Source organism: Mastomys coucha, unplaced genomic scaffold (assembly GCF_008632895.1).
Source record: "Mastomys coucha isolate ucsf_1 unplaced genomic scaffold, UCSF_Mcou_1 pScaffold4, whole genome shotgun sequence".
NCBI lineage: Eukaryota > Metazoa > Chordata > Mammalia > Rodentia > Muridae > Mastomys > Mastomys coucha.
Window position 1 is genome coordinate 15,278,903 of NW_022196910.1, and position 17,854 is coordinate 15,296,756.

The 17,854-nt window shown below is 38.3% G+C and overlaps 1 long non-coding RNA gene across 1 annotated transcript in view; it reads left to right on the top strand.

The window, feature by feature from the left end:
- Positions 1-11,924, top strand: part of LOC116075973 — a 60,442-nt gene extending 48,518 nt beyond the window's left edge. The window contains exons 3-4 of the long non-coding RNA XR_004112767.1: positions 9,271-9,347; positions 11,103-11,924. This is a non-coding gene — a long non-coding RNA (uncharacterized LOC116075973). The remainder of the gene's footprint in view (positions 1-9,270; positions 9,348-11,102) is intronic.
- The last annotated feature ends 5,930 nt before the right edge of the window (positions 11,925-17,854 follow it).

Below are 17,854 nucleotides of genomic sequence, written 5' to 3' on the forward strand. Positions count from 1 at the left end.
AGTGCTGGGATTAAAGGTGTGTGCCACCATGCCCAGCTTTCCATTCTCAACAGAGTTAACACTCACGGTTGAAACATTGACTTCTCTCCTTCAATTTCCTGTTTGTGATGCACAGAAAAAGCTCCTGTGTCCTGCATTTTTTATCAGCCCAAACTGTATTGGTCAATGCCTGCATGCATCTAGAGAGGATGTATATGGTTCAAAATTGAGCAATTATCAAGCTTCTTGGGGAATATACAAAACAATGGTTTCTGCTTCAAAAATTTTGAAAGTATATTATAGAGGATAATTATACAAATAGAGAATGCTATCAAGGAATTACGGGGCACAAAGCTGAATTAAAGTCATAGCGGCTTGGGTGATTCATATACTGCCATACTGTTCTGTTTCGATAACATAGACAAGCTGGTCAAATATAAACAAGGCAAAGCAAAAGAACATAGCTGAGCTGTATTCTAAGAAGGCAACATTCTGGTGAACTTTAAATAAAAGAGATATATAAAAAATAAACAGAACACTGGACTCAGAGTGTTGAAACTCATAACAGCCAGAAGTCTGCCTCTTATAGGTTAATAAGGTGTGGTAGGCTCATTCAAGATGAAGGGTTAGAATGAATTTTTCCAGTTACCAAGAACTGTCTTAAAGTATACTGAAGCATACTGTCTACCAGAGGGAGATTAGAATTTGCAGTAAGAAAGAAAGCATAGAATCAACTTTACTGCCAAAAATGAAAAGCCACTAGTACTTGGGATCACATGGATTTTGTGAAGGATCCAAGGATACTATAGTTCAAAATGTCCACATCAATACTTGTAATGGTGGCTCATCCTTAAATTTAAAAGTAGTGGTCATGTTGATGCTCCTGAAGCCAAGAGATATGGATACATAGATATCACAGAGAGACAGAAAAGTCAAAATAGTAAGGGGATATGGTGATGAAAAGGAACTGGAGTGGAAACTTCTGTATTCTTTGGAAAGCCAGATATGTCAAACATTGTTTTGCTAAAGCAAACACATGAAAGGACACATGATATTAAGAAAGACCCGACAGACAGTGGATGATTCTGGATGGTATTGGTACACCTTGCCATTCCTTAATGGTCATTGTTTGTCATGACTTCACAGAAAGAAGTGTACCAAAAGGCTTCTGGTAATGTTCTGGCAGCATCTTGCTGCTTCTGAAGACTCTGATAGATTGGCAGAGATGTCAGCTGGTACAGACTCACGGTGGAGCTTTGCTGAAGAAAGACCTGTGGAAGGACACATGACATTTGGAGGCAGTATAAACAGTGGGACAGTGGTGGAGGTGTGCATAACTAGCTTTGCAACATGTCATTAGTCTCTTGTCTGCTGATCTTCACTTCACTGAGAGAGGCATGGCAGAGAACTTCTCCTGGCATCCCTGCTGGTCCTGGTTGTTCCTACTACTTGTGCTAATTAAGCAGAGGCATGAATGTTTCTGCTGGGTCTTGCCACCGTGGCTGATTTGTATTTGCTTTCCTGACACTACTGAACTGGATTGTTGACAACGTAGATTGGATTGGTTCCAAAGAACTATGTCTAAACAGGTCCTCATCCCACATGTCCTAATAACCTTTCTTTTCCACTACCTCTGATAGATGGTGGCCTAGAAGGGAAGTTAAAGCATTTAAGAACCCTTATTAAAAGTAGGCTTAGAAAAAAATCGAAGCCTACAAGGAACTTCTCACCCAGAGTCTGGTTGAAGCCTCTTGCCAGCTGAGAGTCAAGTCCCAGTGCAATTAGCAATATTTTCTGTGAAAGACTTCCTCCACAAAGACAGTATTCTAATTATATAAACACATGTCAAATAAGAATGCTAAAATAGCAATGAATCATACTTAGGACTTAAGTGTCTATGGCCTTTCTCCTCTCCCAGCTGTAAACTTTCAATTTTCTAGGAATCTCTCAAGAAATACCACTTACAGTAAAAGACATGTCTTAAAACTCCTTGTGCAATTCTTGTAAGGTTTGATGGTTTTATGGTATCAACTTATTCTCATATCCAAGACATCTTCAGATCAACCTATAATCTCACTTAGGAAGATGTAGCCTGAAAGGCATAAAAAATGTACCTATGTCTACTCCTTAGACACTTAAACATGACTCTACTTTGGGAAACCCACACCCATGCTTGGAACATCATGTATTTTTTTCCTAGTCTCTCTTTTTATTAAGCCACATGCATAAATCAATGTTAAATTTTATTCTTCATAAATCCTAGGTCTGCTTTATACTAATTTCTCATGAAATTCTTCTCTGTGACAATGTCAATAATTTCTGAACAGAACTCATCAGCTACTGCAGATATCAGCATGGTGTTGTGTTTCTGGCCTGTGTCCTTTGGCTGACAGAAGGAAACAAAAATCTCCCCCATTTCAGCATCTCAAACCACTTAAATAAGTCTAACAATATTCAAGAGTGAATTAATTTATTTAATACCTATTGCCAAACTCCAATTATCTTACCTTCCCTACTATAGAATCTAGAATAAGAAATACAGGTGATCACTGCTTCCCTTGCAGCTATGTCAAGCATATGATACAGTCCTAGCCAATAAGAGAATTGCAGAAGTTCTCAAAGAAGACATTTTCCTCCTAGAGGGGGAAACAAAGACAACCTCCCCAGGAGAGAGCTGTTATAATTAACTTTTTTTATTATATAATAAAATATATATAATAAACTTTGTTTTTATTAACTTTCATGTGTACAAAGCATGTGTAAATCTGACAGGCACATGTCTGTTTATAGACTATAAAAGCCTAATGGAATAAGCAAAATAAGGAGTTGGGATGGGTTTTTCTGTTTGTTTGTTTGTTTTGGGTTGTTTTTAATGAACCCAAAGGGTAAGGGATGGATGCAGATGCTCCAACAAACTGCAGAAAGGAGATTTTTGAATAAGAGAATGGAACAATAGCAAAAGAGCAATATTTAAAAGTTAATAATTGTGTGGGGGAGATAACTTAGTTAGGAGGGTATTGGTTGTACAAGTATCAGAACACAAGTATAGACATACCTTTTAGTATTTTAATTTGCCTTTTTTATTGAAACAGGACGCTAAGCATACTTTTGTTTGATTACTTAGCACCTATTTGTCTTATTTGGTTCAGGACTTTTGCATATTTTAAAATAAAGTTTTCAGCTTTCTTAGTGTTTAGCTTTAAGGAATTTTGTATATACTGTATAATTTATACTTTACCAGGTAATTTATTTACAATTATTTCTCCCTGAATCTATGGAGCATTTTTATTATATTAGCACATAGACATTTTTGTGGAAAATGTTACTAAACTTTTAAAATTCATACAAAGTAGAGTATGGTGCCATCATCCAACTCTATAAAACATAAAACTTTATAAGTTTTGTGTATAAAATTTATTATGTTGAGGACAGGGATAATCTATTTCCTAATTTTGGTGATTCCCGGGCTAACAGAGTTTAGTATAGAAAGGGAGCTTGATTTACAAGCTTAAAAAATCGTTTTGACCACCTCATTTAATGAATGCTATGGAGACATACTTGCCCAGATTGAAAAATTCATTCAAAACAGAATGACAACACAAATTTAGAAGTAATTACAATGCAGAAATCTAAGCTGATCTAGAAGTAACATATTCTAGTGAGCTTTTGACTGGCATATGGAGGTCAGAAAGAAAGTCAGGCCTAAGCAAACATTTTGAGAATGATCATAATGAAACAGATAAAGAAGAAAGGAAAAATGGGCATGCTGGAGAAAAGAGGGGGATGCAGAAATGTGAGAGAGCATGACTGTAATGATAACTTGTGGCCAGAACTCTGGTGAAAGATAGGATGGAGAGGGAGCCAGAGTTAGATGGAATAATAGACTCATAGGAAGCAAATCCTAGGAAGCAAGCTGACTGAAGTCTATCTTCAGGGACCCACTCATTACCTGTCAGGTTTCTGATGCAGAGTAAGCAAAGCTAAGCAAGCAGATACCATGGGCAAATTGTGGTTAGCCTGAAACACTGAAATAGGAAGCAGCATTGGTGTAAGGAGCCAGGAAAAGAACAGCCAGTTGTCCTGTTAGAACATCTGCTCGAGACTGTGGTGGGAACAAAGGGAGGAGGAACACACTTGCGCCCAGAAGCTTGCCTGCCAAATAATCATCAGTGTGGGATTCTCTTGTTCCCGCTCATGATCTCCCTATCAAACACACGGCAGCAACACGATGTGCTCTCTGGGGCAGAGAATGGTTTTAGCAATTGGGAGTTGGGGTGGGGGGGGGGAGTTGAATGGGAACATCTGCTCTGTGAAGCCACTTGAAAAGTAATCTAATTGTTTGGGGAAAACATCTGGGCTGCACACCCCAGACCACCAGTGGTGCAATAAGTGGAGAAAGATTGGGGAAATTGAAAGAGGAAAGAGGAAGACTGGATGTTGACTATGTCGTAAACTGGAGGGGCAGGATATGGTCTTGGGGAAAGTGACCTCTATAGAAAAGACAATCTGTTAGGAGCTCTCTTATGTGAGGACCAATGGCAGATGGGATTTTTACCCACAAAGTTCACAGGAAAGGTTCACTTGTGTAACACTACTTGGAAAGCCACCACTGAATCCTCTGTCTACAAGATGCAGAAACTTATGTGGAGGAACTTCTTCTATATGAAGGGAAGATCACAGCTTCCGATGGCCTCCTTCACTTGGCAGAAGGCAGGTCTGGCCCTTAACAATTTTTAGATGAGGAGATGCTACTCCTTGAGTATGACATGCTTTGCAAGTCTTACCTTTCATCTCTAGTCACCTACTAATTTGGGAAACTCAAGCTGACTTATATAAGGATTAGAATAGACTAGGCTTTCTTCAGCTTGTCTTCCAAGAATATTTTGAGTTTCTACTTTTCTCCTAAGACTATACAAGTCTCTGAAGCAAATCATGAGAGAGATACTTCTTAAGGAGTTAAATAGAATTTTCTAACACTCAAAAATCAAGGAATTAAGCAAAAATGACTCAAGGACTTTTGAGGATAATAGGACTGGTAAGACATAGATCCTGAGTGAGACTAGAGTTTCCTGACTTTAATTCTGATGTTCTCCCCATCAGCCCATGACTTAAGGTAGCTAAGTAGGGCATAGTTGGGGAAGATATTGCAAACTGATGTTGAACACAAGATATATGTTTCAAGTCATGTGATCATCCTATGAAGCAAAAAGAGGAGGCAAGATTCTTTGGGGCAAAGATAATGTGGGGAGAATCATCACTGCTAGTCTTTGCTTAAATATGTAGATATTTCAGTCCACATACAACTTTGTGTTCCATTGTCTTATTTCTAGAATTCTAAGAACAACCATGAGGACACCTTTATACATTTGGAATCCAGTGCATCTGTGGGAAGTAATACCTACCAAAGAAAATCCTAGCTTCAGTAAAGGGCAAGGACACTCAGCATGGTCCAATCATGGATCCAGAATTCTGTTAAGTTTTTTGTATGTTCAAAACAATCACATAAAGTGAGAGTTATCTCCCTTGCCTTATGGAAGAAGAATATGTTCAAAGAGATAGCTAGAAGAAATGTCATAGATGGAATAAGTGTTCTCCAGAAAGGCTGAAACAGTAGAAAATAAGCATAGGTACACAAATTGGAAGGAGCCTATTACTGGAATTGATTAGTTTCGATATAAAGGTTTGGAAGTATCCAACAGGAAGCTGGAAAACTTGGAGCAAAGGCATTGTGGTTCAGTCCATGTCCAAAGGTCTGAAAGCCACAGATATAAGACCTGGAAAATGAAGGCTGGAAGCCCAAAGTTCTGGCATCTAAGGGAAAAGAGTGAGTACTCCAGGTCTATGAAAGAGAAAATTCAATATATTCCTTTCCAGTTTTGTTCCATCCAGTATCCAAGCCAATTGACAGCACCCACCCACAATGAGGGCAGATTTTCCTACACTTATTCATTGAGACTTGTATGTCAATCTCCTGAATAAAAATCTTCTAAAGGGGTTACATAGAGTACTTTCAGCTATACAGAAAGTCCAAGTCCAGGCTGGAATATAGGAGATCAAGGAAGAAAGGAATGAAGGAAGGAATGAAGGAAGGAATGAAGGAAGGAAGGATGGGAGGAAGGAAGGAAGGAAGGAAGGAAGGAAGGAAGGAAGAGAGGGAGGGAAGGAAGTAGGGAAGAAGGGAGGGAGGAAGAGAGGAAGAATAGATAGATAGATAGATAGATAGATAGATAGATAGATAGATAGATAGATAGATAGATAAAAGAAGAAAAACCCTCACAAACATACCCTAAAATGATACTTTATCAATTCTGCAGGTATTCCTTAATCCAGTCAACATAAAAAATTAACCATCACTAGGATCTGTGACTTACATCATTCTTGATGGAGTTCATTGCATTTGGTTTATTATTACAGAAATGCAGACACAATTCACATCTTTTCATACTACACACCTGTAACCCAGTTTGTCTTCCCAGCATTATACATTAGAAAGATCCAGTTAAAATGAACCAACCAAGGGCAGCAGAGGTAAACAAACTCCCCCAGCTTGGGTGTAGCCCATGAATGTCAGCCTGGCATGCACATGAATGTTAAGCATTACTGCATTCTTTGTAGCTAGTGGTACTGGCAACTTGGGCATGGGGGACTCTGTGATGAGCGTCATCACCTGGGAAGCACACATTCAGAGGAAGACCCAGCTGTAGGAGCTTTGCTGTTAGGGCATCCAGTCCCATGTGTGGAACAGCATTCTGACCAGATGGCAACTGACAACAGGTGTGTGTGAGTCAGCACAGCACTGGACACCAGAAAGAGCCAAGGCATAGCACAACGTGTCCTGAACCAGGGAAAAAGCATAATGAAAGAGAATGTTGGGAACATGCAGAGTGCACACTTGAACTTGCTTGACTAAAGAATGGGACTTCTGCCTAAGCATGCACAACTTCAAAGAAGACCCATTTGGAAGGGAAAAGAATTGGTAAAAAACAAGAGAAGATTATCCCAGGAGGCTCAGCGACAAGGCAGCTGGAACCAGGGAAGCAGGGGTTTACCCTCTGGAGAGGAGTATTCTAGGTTTTGAAGGACAGCTAGCAAACCAATGAAAGGCCTGAAGCAGATTAACAATGAAAAGATTCACAGGCAGAAACAAGATTGAAATTCACCCGAAAGAAGTGTACAAATAGGCTTTTTTACCTTCCTTACCTGAATTTAGTTTATCCCTAAAATCTTGTTGGAAACTAAGTTTTCAGATCATGGGAGTCAATAGCCTGTCATTTTATAAGATAATAAAAATAATGAATATATTCACTGCTCTTCCTTAAATATTAACCTGACACTATCATGAATGATTCATATTTCAACCTGCTAAGAATTTCTATATAGGGCTGGTGAGATGGCTCAGTGGGTAAGAGCACTAATTGCTCTTCCAAAGGTCATGAATTCAAATCCCAGCAACCACATGGTGGCTCACATCTACCCATAATGAGATCTGACGCCCTCTTCTGGTACATCTGAAGACAGCTACAGTATACTTATAATAAATGAATCTTTAAAAAAAAAGAATTTCTATATAATATCAAGTAATAGTATCTTAATATTTTTTCTATTTTCTCATGTATAAAGAAATTCATGCATTGTCAATGAGGTGAGATATATATTGCCATATACTATACATGCACACACATACACACACACAATATATATATATATACATATACATTATATATATATATATATATATATATATATATATATATATATATATATATATCCTCGGTATTCTTTATACTTTCCACCAATGAATAGTGTTCCCAAGTACCTCCAACTCTCTTCACAGGCTTTTCCATTGTCTTAAAAGGTATTATCATTTAATGTGGGAAAAATGACCATAGCAATACATTACATATTTAGGTAATGAGGTGACATTTTTAGGAGAGCAGAGATACAACTGTGACACATTGTGCGTGCTCCCTCACTGGCAGTCCTATACAACTCCAGCAAGTTTCCTGGCATATGCATGCTGATGGGTTTGTTTTTCAGTGATAAAAATGCAGATAACAAGGACTCCCATAAAGAGAGATGTTCTTAGAGACGAGTAACAGGTAAAATGGTTACTTATGATTTTTGTGTCCTCTCTGTAAGCCAGGAATACTGGACAAAAGTTGTGCCAAGTGAAGAGAATTTATCAAATGCAAGGCTTCTTTACTGCCAATCAACCTACACAGAAAACTAGGACTAGTAGTGCATTGAAGAATCACTCTCCCATGAACCAAGAGAGTAATCGTGACTTTTTAACCATGAAGATGAAACTTTTTGCCTTTATTTCACAGGGGAGCAAATAAAGATCTGAAGATCTTTTAGACAGAAACCCAGGCACTGAATGTTAAAATTCTGACCTTGAGAACAGCACAAGTAACTCTGTGTCTATGAGGAACATCCATTCCTTCTTCCATTTAAACTTGAATGGTGGGACCTGTCTGTTTAGGCAGAAATTGGTAATGTTTGTAATAAGCTGAACAACAGAGAGCTTAGGGTTTAGGCGGCAAACTCTCTGTGGCCAGGATGATGTCCTCCTAGCTTTAAAGCGAGCTATAGGTGATTTGTTCATGAATGGAAATGACTGAGCTCCAGTAAGTTGTTGCCATAAAACCAAGGGAAGAATCAAATCTGGTGTGGCCACAGTTTTCTGACTTCTCCTTTCAGGAAAAAACATTCTACTACCAACAGATTTGTTTCAGGACTCTTATTATTTACTAGCCTGGGTTTCAGAAACTTTTGTCTTGACAGCTGTTATCCAGTGAACATATTTTTGATTTGTAGTTGATACAATGATGTTGTTCTTCATTATGAGTTAAAAAGTTATACTTTGATAAAGAGATTTTAAAGAGTGTGTGTGTGTGTGTAGTGTGTCTGTCTGTCTGTCTGTCTGCGGCTATGTATGTCATTGATGTCTCCTTTTGAATTCTGGCTTTGAAGATCAAAATACAAAGATGAAATGATTGTACCCTAAGCATTAATTATTCTCCCTTCCCAGAGGAGTAGGACGAAGAGGTGGAGGAAGAGGAGGAAGAAGAGGAGGGGGAGGAAAAAGAGAAGAGGAAGAAGAGAAGAGGAAGAAGAAACTTGCATGCTTTAGTTTTAAAATATTTTCAAGTCATTGGCAGTCTATTATACCACTTGTCTACTTTAGTACATGTTAGATACCTTAGTATTCAGTACTGCTGTTAAAAATACATTTTGCTGCATAAGTTTAGCAACATACATTCACAACAGTAAATTTTTTTTTATACCCAGGTAGTGGCTCACATGCTATATGAGTTCTGCACTTTGCAAGTTTCTCCCACAGAAGTGGCAAACATATAAAAAGAACAGTGAGTTGATACAGAAATGTGTGCAGGTTTTCTTACTATTAAGTCCTTCTGATGCTGATTCCAAATCTTGAGGCTTTTAGTCAAAGAAAAATTTGCTGGAATACTAGACTCATAATTCTATTGACTGGGTAATTATTTTGTATTTTGTATAAAATACATGAGTATTATGTAGGCATTGGATACAGACAGTGTCGGTTTTGTGTATTATTGGCAGTTCACGGGGTTAAAGACTAGGTTTCATGTAATTGTCAAATTTGTGGGCCCGGGGATATCACTATCTTTAAAATGTCTGAAAGGCCTGTGTGATAGCTCTTTTTATTCTTGATTTTGATAACATTGTAATAATTTTTTCATTTCTCCTGTTCCTCCTTAGTCATGCTAGACAGAGTTCATTAATGGCATGTTATTCTAATATTTTAAATTCCTACTTCATTTAAATTTATGATCTTTATCATTTCTGTTACTTTTCCTTAGACTTAATTTGCTCTTCCATTTATAATTTTTAAGCTAGAAATATAGTTCATTTATAGTTCTTTTCTAATATTAACATATAATATTACCAAAATAGCAATGTACCATGTTACCTCCTCCCGAAGTTTCAGATTCCAGTCACCCACCTCTTTTACACATCCTAAAAGCTGACTTGTGCTATCCATCTCAGAGCTATTTGAAGATAATCACATGCGTGTGAGAACTCACTATAAACTAGGCATTGTTTTAAATGTCTTCCATGGATATTCAGAACAACACTGTAAATTGCCCCTTCATATTTTTACACGAAGGAAACAGTACAGCAGCATGGCTAATTTGCCTGCCCATAATTGTTAGACACAACAATGGAAGGTTGAACCTCGATTCGACCCAAACAATCTAACTTCAGAGCTATGTCTGTGACCATCTTTTTAAGACTGCCCCTAACTTACCCCATTGCATTATAATAATTTTATACTGCTTTCACTATATAGCAGTAGTCTTATCCATGTACAAAAATAATAACTAACTAGACCTATTTTGTTCCCTTCTGTCATCTAATTGCTTATCACAATTTTGGGCACATAAATGGCAAGCAGTAAACATTGACTTCCTGACACAAAGTCATTCCATTTTCCTTTCCACTTTATATGTGCTTTCTCTGAAGTGAGTTTCCAGAGGTTACAGACCTTCAGTTACTATGCATCCACTAACTTCACAAGCCTAACATGTGGTAGCCCCTCAGTAAATTTTTCATGATTACAAAACATGATGACCAAAAAGAAAATACAGTGGACCTAAAGGAAGACAGAGAGGAGCTATGGTATCCAGGAAAAAAAAAAAAAAACCTTTCTACAAAGGCCATCAAACTCCTCAGTAGTGTAAAACTATAAATTTAAAAGACCCGACTTTCCATGTGCAGTACATTAAGAAACTAGAATCCAGGGGTCGTGATATAACACAAGCATTACCACACTTGTAGAGATTACAAATTGTATGTCTGTGTTATAAAAAACACCCAAATAATAGCGAGTGCAATTTCCTCTAGGAGAATCTACTACCAATAATTCCTAAAGGTAGACAAAAAGAAGCAAGCTAAGATATAGATGCTTAGTTTAAATGGTTTAAAAACTTAGCATCAGTTGAAATCATGTCAACATTAAGATTTCGTTTCTGAATATATCTACATAATCAAAAAAAAAATCACTAAGTAAAATATCTGCCCTGGTGATAGAATTGTGAATGATATGGATTTTCTTTGCCATGCCTCTCTGTCTTTTTCAGAATTTTCAACCATTGGCATGCAGTTCTCCTTAATCGGATGAAAACAATAAATGTTACCAAAAAAACTTGCAAACTAAGTTTGCAGATGACCACAGGCCCATCACAAATAAACAAGCTGGACGGAGCCATTTCAAGAAAACACACATAATAACTGATGGGGTGGTGGGAAAGCATGTGAGCCAAAGGTCCTTCCCCTTCAACAAAGTAAAGATTATGTTCCTTAAGACACCCTGGGAAAAGAGTGCAAGCAGCAAGGAGTGTGAGCATCCAAGAACTGCTGGAAGGGGAACATATAGGTTTACATCTGCCTTTTAAATATGTCTTGGAGGAAACTTGAAAGCAAACAAATCCCTGCTCTGCAGTGGTCTAAGCAAGCTGCCAATCCACAGCCTGAGCCAATTCAAGCTTTGGACCCTTAACTTGTAGGCTCTTAGTGGAGAGGGAATAAGAGACTTAAAAACTGAATTCACAGCCCACACCTCTTCTTTGTGTACACTTTGTTTGGCTTCAATTCTACTGATGACCCACCTGACTGAGAAGGGCCATTGACCTTTTCCTAAACCCCAGATTGTGTCCTGTCACTAGGACATCAGGATAGATTATGTGGGAGCTCTCTTCCAGCCCTCTGTCCTTGTCCCTTGTTCTGTCATGCAGGGAGTAAATATATCTCCATATGTGGATGCCCCCCCTCATAGAAAGCTTGGATCTCATTTCTTCTTGGATCTGTACTATGGTCTGACTCCTTAACTGAGCTACGAGTACAACACCCACAATTCCTCTCCACTTTCCTATGTGCTGAACTTAAGTCTGGATTATATTTTATCTGAGTGAAAAAGATGGCTGGTGCATATTAATTGTTTGACTGGTACACACAAACACACACACACATACACACACACAAAATATCCCTGGAAACAGTCCATAAAATTCTGATGGGACAGCATCAAGTTCCAAGCTTCACAACTTTTATAGATGCTCTTACACAGTTGGCACACAGGTGGTTGCCTCTTTGACACTGGTTATCTGGGACAATGCTAAACTGCTTAGATTTCAGCAGTCTGAGAACTTCTTCTGTAGGACCACATCTCTCCTTCCTACTGATACATCTCCAAACAATTGCACTTCCATGTTTCCCAGTCCTCAAATATAATCATTTCTTTACCTCTACCACACACAGCATTTGGTTTTTCCTTTTCTTGTAGCATTTCTTTACAGCCTTAGAGTCTCAGTATGCTCATAGCAGCACTAATATCTAACACTCAGAATTTCTTTCTTTATCCTCAAACATGTTCATGTATTCCCACATCACAGAAGGGCAGAGACTGTGCATGTCTTAGCTCTACCTCCAACTCTGTGTTCTATACAGGACAGGCAACACCTGCCCACACGGTAGGTGTATAGGAGATATTTATTAAATGAGCAATTGGAAGATACATGCTAATGGAAAGGACTAAGAACTGATATTCTCTGGATTTGTGTTCCAGAAAGCAGACATATATATCTCCTAAGTAAAAACAATCAAGTTCAAAATTATAATAAACTAGAGGGATTTTCTGGGTTTTGAAATATTTAATATAGCTACATATGCATCCTATTCAGATATTACTAACATCTAAAGACTTTGAAGACAATAAAATGTATTTAATACAGGACTTCGACTGAAAGTGAGCTCAATTTTCTTTGATGATTCAGAAGGTACTCGTGACCAAATAATACCCTAGGGCCATCATTATGCATCAATTACCCTTCCCAGCAATAACTGTTAATAGAAATTTCTGGTAGTTAAATGCCAAATTAACAAGCTGTTCCTGCCTTTGGAGCCCATGTGCATGCAGACTCTGCCAGAGAGAAACTGAACGAAGTATTTTTTGATTGTACTGCTTTTAGGGTTTTCCCAGTAGAGTAATACAAAATCTAATTGCTTTTGGGTAAATTTCAACTGGTTTACAACATGGCTAGTTCCTATACCTGCCTCCAAAAAAGGAGATGTCATTTATTAAACATCATATATTGGCAGTGGGTAGCAACAGCCCTGGGTTCTGGTTTTTGTGACTGTGTGTGGCTTTAAGAAAGAAAAAAAAAAAAAAAAGAAATCACTTAACTTGTCTTTTGAGAATTCCAATTTTTAATTTCAGATTTTTAATTATTGCTGTTATAATTATCACCATTAATTATCCTTCCATCAAAACTGAGGAAGGGTCTTACTATGTATACCGAGCTGGCTTCCAGCTCATGGTCACTCCATCCCACTTTCCCTGGTGCTGGCAATATAGGCATGTGCCACTTTGCCTAGCTCTCCATTTTAAAACAGATATTATAACCATGACTTCTTCAATATACTTGACTTCCTGCTCACCACTAACACAACTTCCAACCGAAAAATATCATCCCTTCAGCATTTATTATTAGTATCTACTCCACTCTAATTTCTGAATCAAACATGGGCAATAAAAGAAAAAAAGTAATATCTGCCTTATAAGAGCTCATGGTCCAATGAAGAGACAGATATCATCAGAGGGTGGTAAAGCTATCAAGTATGTGCATATGTATAAACAAAGACAAGGATGGAGTGACCAGACTTGGGAAGGGCTTTTCTAGGGGAATCTTAGAAGAAGACAGAGTCAGGAGACTATGAGAGGGGGAAAGACTGGCAGTTTCAGGTAAAGGACCATTCACCTGGAAACAGAACAGCAAGAAAAAGTAGATGTGCTCACAAAGAATGAAGAGTGCAGATGGCTTAGGATCACTGAAATATAAAACGTAAGACAAAGAGAAGAGAACATAGAATGAGAGCAAGAGACAGAGCCTAACAAACAGAGGAACTTTTAGTTCACTGGTTCTCAATCTGTGGGTCAAGACCCCCTTTGGGAGGTCAAAGGACCCGTTTGCAGGGCTCACATATCAGATATACTGATTATCAGATATTAACATTATACTTCACAAAAATAGTAAAATTATAATTTTGAAGTAGCAACAAGAATAATTTGATAGTTGGGAGTCACCACAACACAACCCGAGGAACTGTATTAAAGGGTCCCAGTATTAGGAAGATTTGAGAAGCACTGTTTTAGATCATGAATCAAGGAAGTCTTTAAAGCCACTTCATACAGCACCCTCAGCTGAGTCTTCTTGCCCTTTGCAAGAACTGCAGAAGGCTGGATTATTGGCAAAAGTTTGCTCCTAAACCAATGAGTATTTAGCAGGAAGACTTTGGATTGAGTTTGGGTCAAGATCCTCAAAAAGGAAAGATTCCAGAAGTGTCTATTTGGCCAGAAATGCCTTGTTCTTCCTTCCAGAGAAGGCCCCCACGTAGGCAGTGAATGTCTTGATCTTAGAAGTCTAGAACTGCGCCCTTACTTTGTAGAATTCATGTGCCCTGGCCTTAATCTAGGCACTTTAGAGGTGTTCAATGTCCCCAGGCCCTCCCTTAGGGTCAGGATATGGTTAATAAGAGACACAGGGCATGTGTTTACAGACTAGCAACAGTGTTACACTCACAGGTGCCTCAGCCTATGAGCCATGGCTTGTAGCCTTGCATTCCAAGAAGTTCTGGATCCCTGCAGCTCAGCCAGTTTTGGACATTAATGTCCCCAAAACAACAAGTAGATGCTGGGCTGTGGCCAAGGCAACAGCAGCTGCTTCTGACACTACCATGAGATAAAGAAGGGACACAAAACTAAATTCTCTTCATACGACAAACAAACCAGAATGAAAATCAACTAAACCACCAATACTTTTTTATTTTACTAAACCTAAAAATGATATATACACCTTGTAACTATGCAATATAATACAGACAATTGAGTTATAAATTAAATTATTTCTCACAAGAGGCATTTTAAAAAATATATTCACTAAAATATTTGGATCATTGTGAAGAAACTTCATTTACTGTTTGAAATGTCTGAAATTCTCTACCTCGCTTGGTTGTATGGACACAGTTCTGAATTGCATTTACCTCAAAGAAAATACCAGAAATGCTGATTTGAAGGAAAAGAAAAAGAGCTTGACATTTGAGAGAAAGAATGAGCCTCCTCAAAGCATTCCAATATTTTTTTTAAAGCAGCTTCAGAAAAATCAGCAAGTAAGAAAGGCTGATATGAAGTGCTTTTAAGCATCCTGTCAGTTTTGACCATGTACAGATCCCACATATCCATGGAGTTGAAACATGCTCTCTCAAATTTAAAGCAGACTACCTGAGTGATCACATTTAAATCCCCCTTAAACCAGAAAAATGTGAGTGGTACACCTGCCAACACATCAATAATAAATGTGGTCACTTGGGCCTTGAGGAAGAAAGTCATCCAACAATCAAACAAGGATGTGGTCTTTGAAGGGGGCTGTGTTGGAAGTCTGTCACCGTATGTTAAGGATCTTAGATACGTTTCTCTAAAACAAGCCAGGGAACAAATGGATTTGAATGGTCAGAGAACAGATAATCCAACAACTTCAGCTCAAAGATTGTCAGGACGAAAGCCAAGACATTAATCACTCTTCCCTCAGTGTCCCAGGTCATTCATGTATCTCAACATTTTACTAAAATTTCACTGCATGGACAAACATGAAGGGAATTCTATGATGGTTTACAGGACCTGGTTTTCTGTCTTTTCCATACTCATTCTTAAGTTGGTCCAATAACATCCCTACCCCCTCATATGAAGACATACTCATCAGACAGTGTTTACAGTTGCAATTGTTTTGAGGCTTATTTATATATTACACCAAAGTATAACACAGCTTTTCATCTGCAATCTACAAGAACTATCAGACCTCAGATACTTGGAAGTTCTGCAGGTTACTTATGTTAAGCCTCAGAACTGTTCACTGATAATGTATCTGTCTACAGAGGTTATACCTCTGCCATCGAACTGGAATTTCCACAAAGACAAAGATTGGGATTCTTCTCAGGCATCTCTTTCCTAGTAAAGGGCTTATTCTGGTACAAGATCAGGAAATATAGTGTGTGAGAAATGTGTTTACTTGCTTATTGATTATCTGGCCATGCACAGTTGTGTAAGAAGACATATGATTCTCTTATGCTTTCACAGCTAAGGAATTAGGCTTGGGGGTTGGTTGAACATCCTGAGTAGACATGATCCCTATTTGGGGTGGGTGGAGTGGTATAGCTCTGAGCTCCCAGTGTGGTTCATACTATGTGCTCTCTTTTGAGTAAGTACAGACCTAAAGCTAAGTCAGAACACAACACATGGGAATTGAGTACAGCGGCCAGTTTCTATTTTCTATCTGTCAGATTTTGGAACACTACACCATGAGAACATAAGCTCTGAACTCCCCAAAGAAGCCTAGAGGATCACCAAGCTAATCAACAAAGCAGAACTGGCTTGGTGCGTAGAAGGGGATACATCCTGGGGAATTTGCCTGAATATATGGAGTAAGCAGCTCTGGTGCTTTCAAAGAGGCCAAGGGAAACAAATAGGGCTGGATTTGGGGTTATATGAAATGAGACCATGTCAGAGACATAAATCACTGGGGAAATGTTTCAAATCCAAGGTAAACTGTAACCAACTGTTCTCTGTCTGGACAGCTTGCCCTCCAGGAGATCTGTATTTACTCAAGGTCAAATGAAGACCAAGGTCAGACACAGGACCTGGAATTAAATCTTTGACTCACAGTTTGCTCCAAACTTAAGCTAGGTATTAGAATCAAGGCAAATACAAGTCTCCTATCTGAAATATGTCAGCCTTGAATAAAACAAATTAAGTTCGCTGAAATAATATAAAACTTAGCTTTAAACAACTTAGTTTCAGACTGAATGGAACCTTCACTTTGAAATGTGAAGAGGGTCCTACAAAGATGGAAACAGCTTGCCAACACAAAACTGACACTAAGCAATGTTCAAATTTGGTAGGATACACAAAGGCATTTTGTATGCATTGTCTAATTTGACCCTCTCAGTCACCTTGTGAAGGCCACTGTTTCAACTGCAGCATCCTGAGCTCACAAGAGGTTAAAGGGTTTCAAAAATTTACTGGCTAACAAAGGGTGGTGTAAAAGCTAGTCTATATTCACCAAGTAAATAAGAATTCAGTGTTCTTGCTGATGAGTGTGGACCACAGCTAGCAAAATGGAAGGAACATAACAAGAACACATGGACTCAAGGGTTATCATTGGGGCTGATAACAAATATTTAAATGTAAGATTTAACTCTCAAGATGTCAAAAAATTATATTTTTCCAATGGCATTAAAATATGAGAAAAAAACATAAGTGACGCTGAATTAAGGATGCTAAGATGTTATATAAAAGAAATAATCTTCTTCAGACCCATGACCTAAAGCGATATATGACAACACTGGATGAGTATAACCCAGCAGATATAAATTTATTTTTAATCTTGCAGATTTCTAAATAGTTTAGAAAGATGTGAGGTGACGTGGGTGTGAAGTTGCCAAGCTGAAGTTCAAATCAGTTTCATTGGCTCAAGGGGTTTTATGATCGGGAGCGGTAGGAAGAAAGCCAGGTTTGGGTGTGACACTGTGACATCTTCCAAGGTTTCTTGGTAGGAGTCTCTAAGGAATGGAGCAATCATTTATTGCACAGTGTGAGCCATAGTTTAAGTTACTCTTTGGGGGACTTTAAACCAGTAGGTCTTCATGTTGATATATGTGTGACTACTAAACAAACTGTAGTAAAAATAGGATTCTGGGTAACAGAGAAGGAAGTGAAAATGTCACATCAGGCGTTTTATATGTATCACCTAAAGCTGAATACAACAACATGTCAAAACTAAAT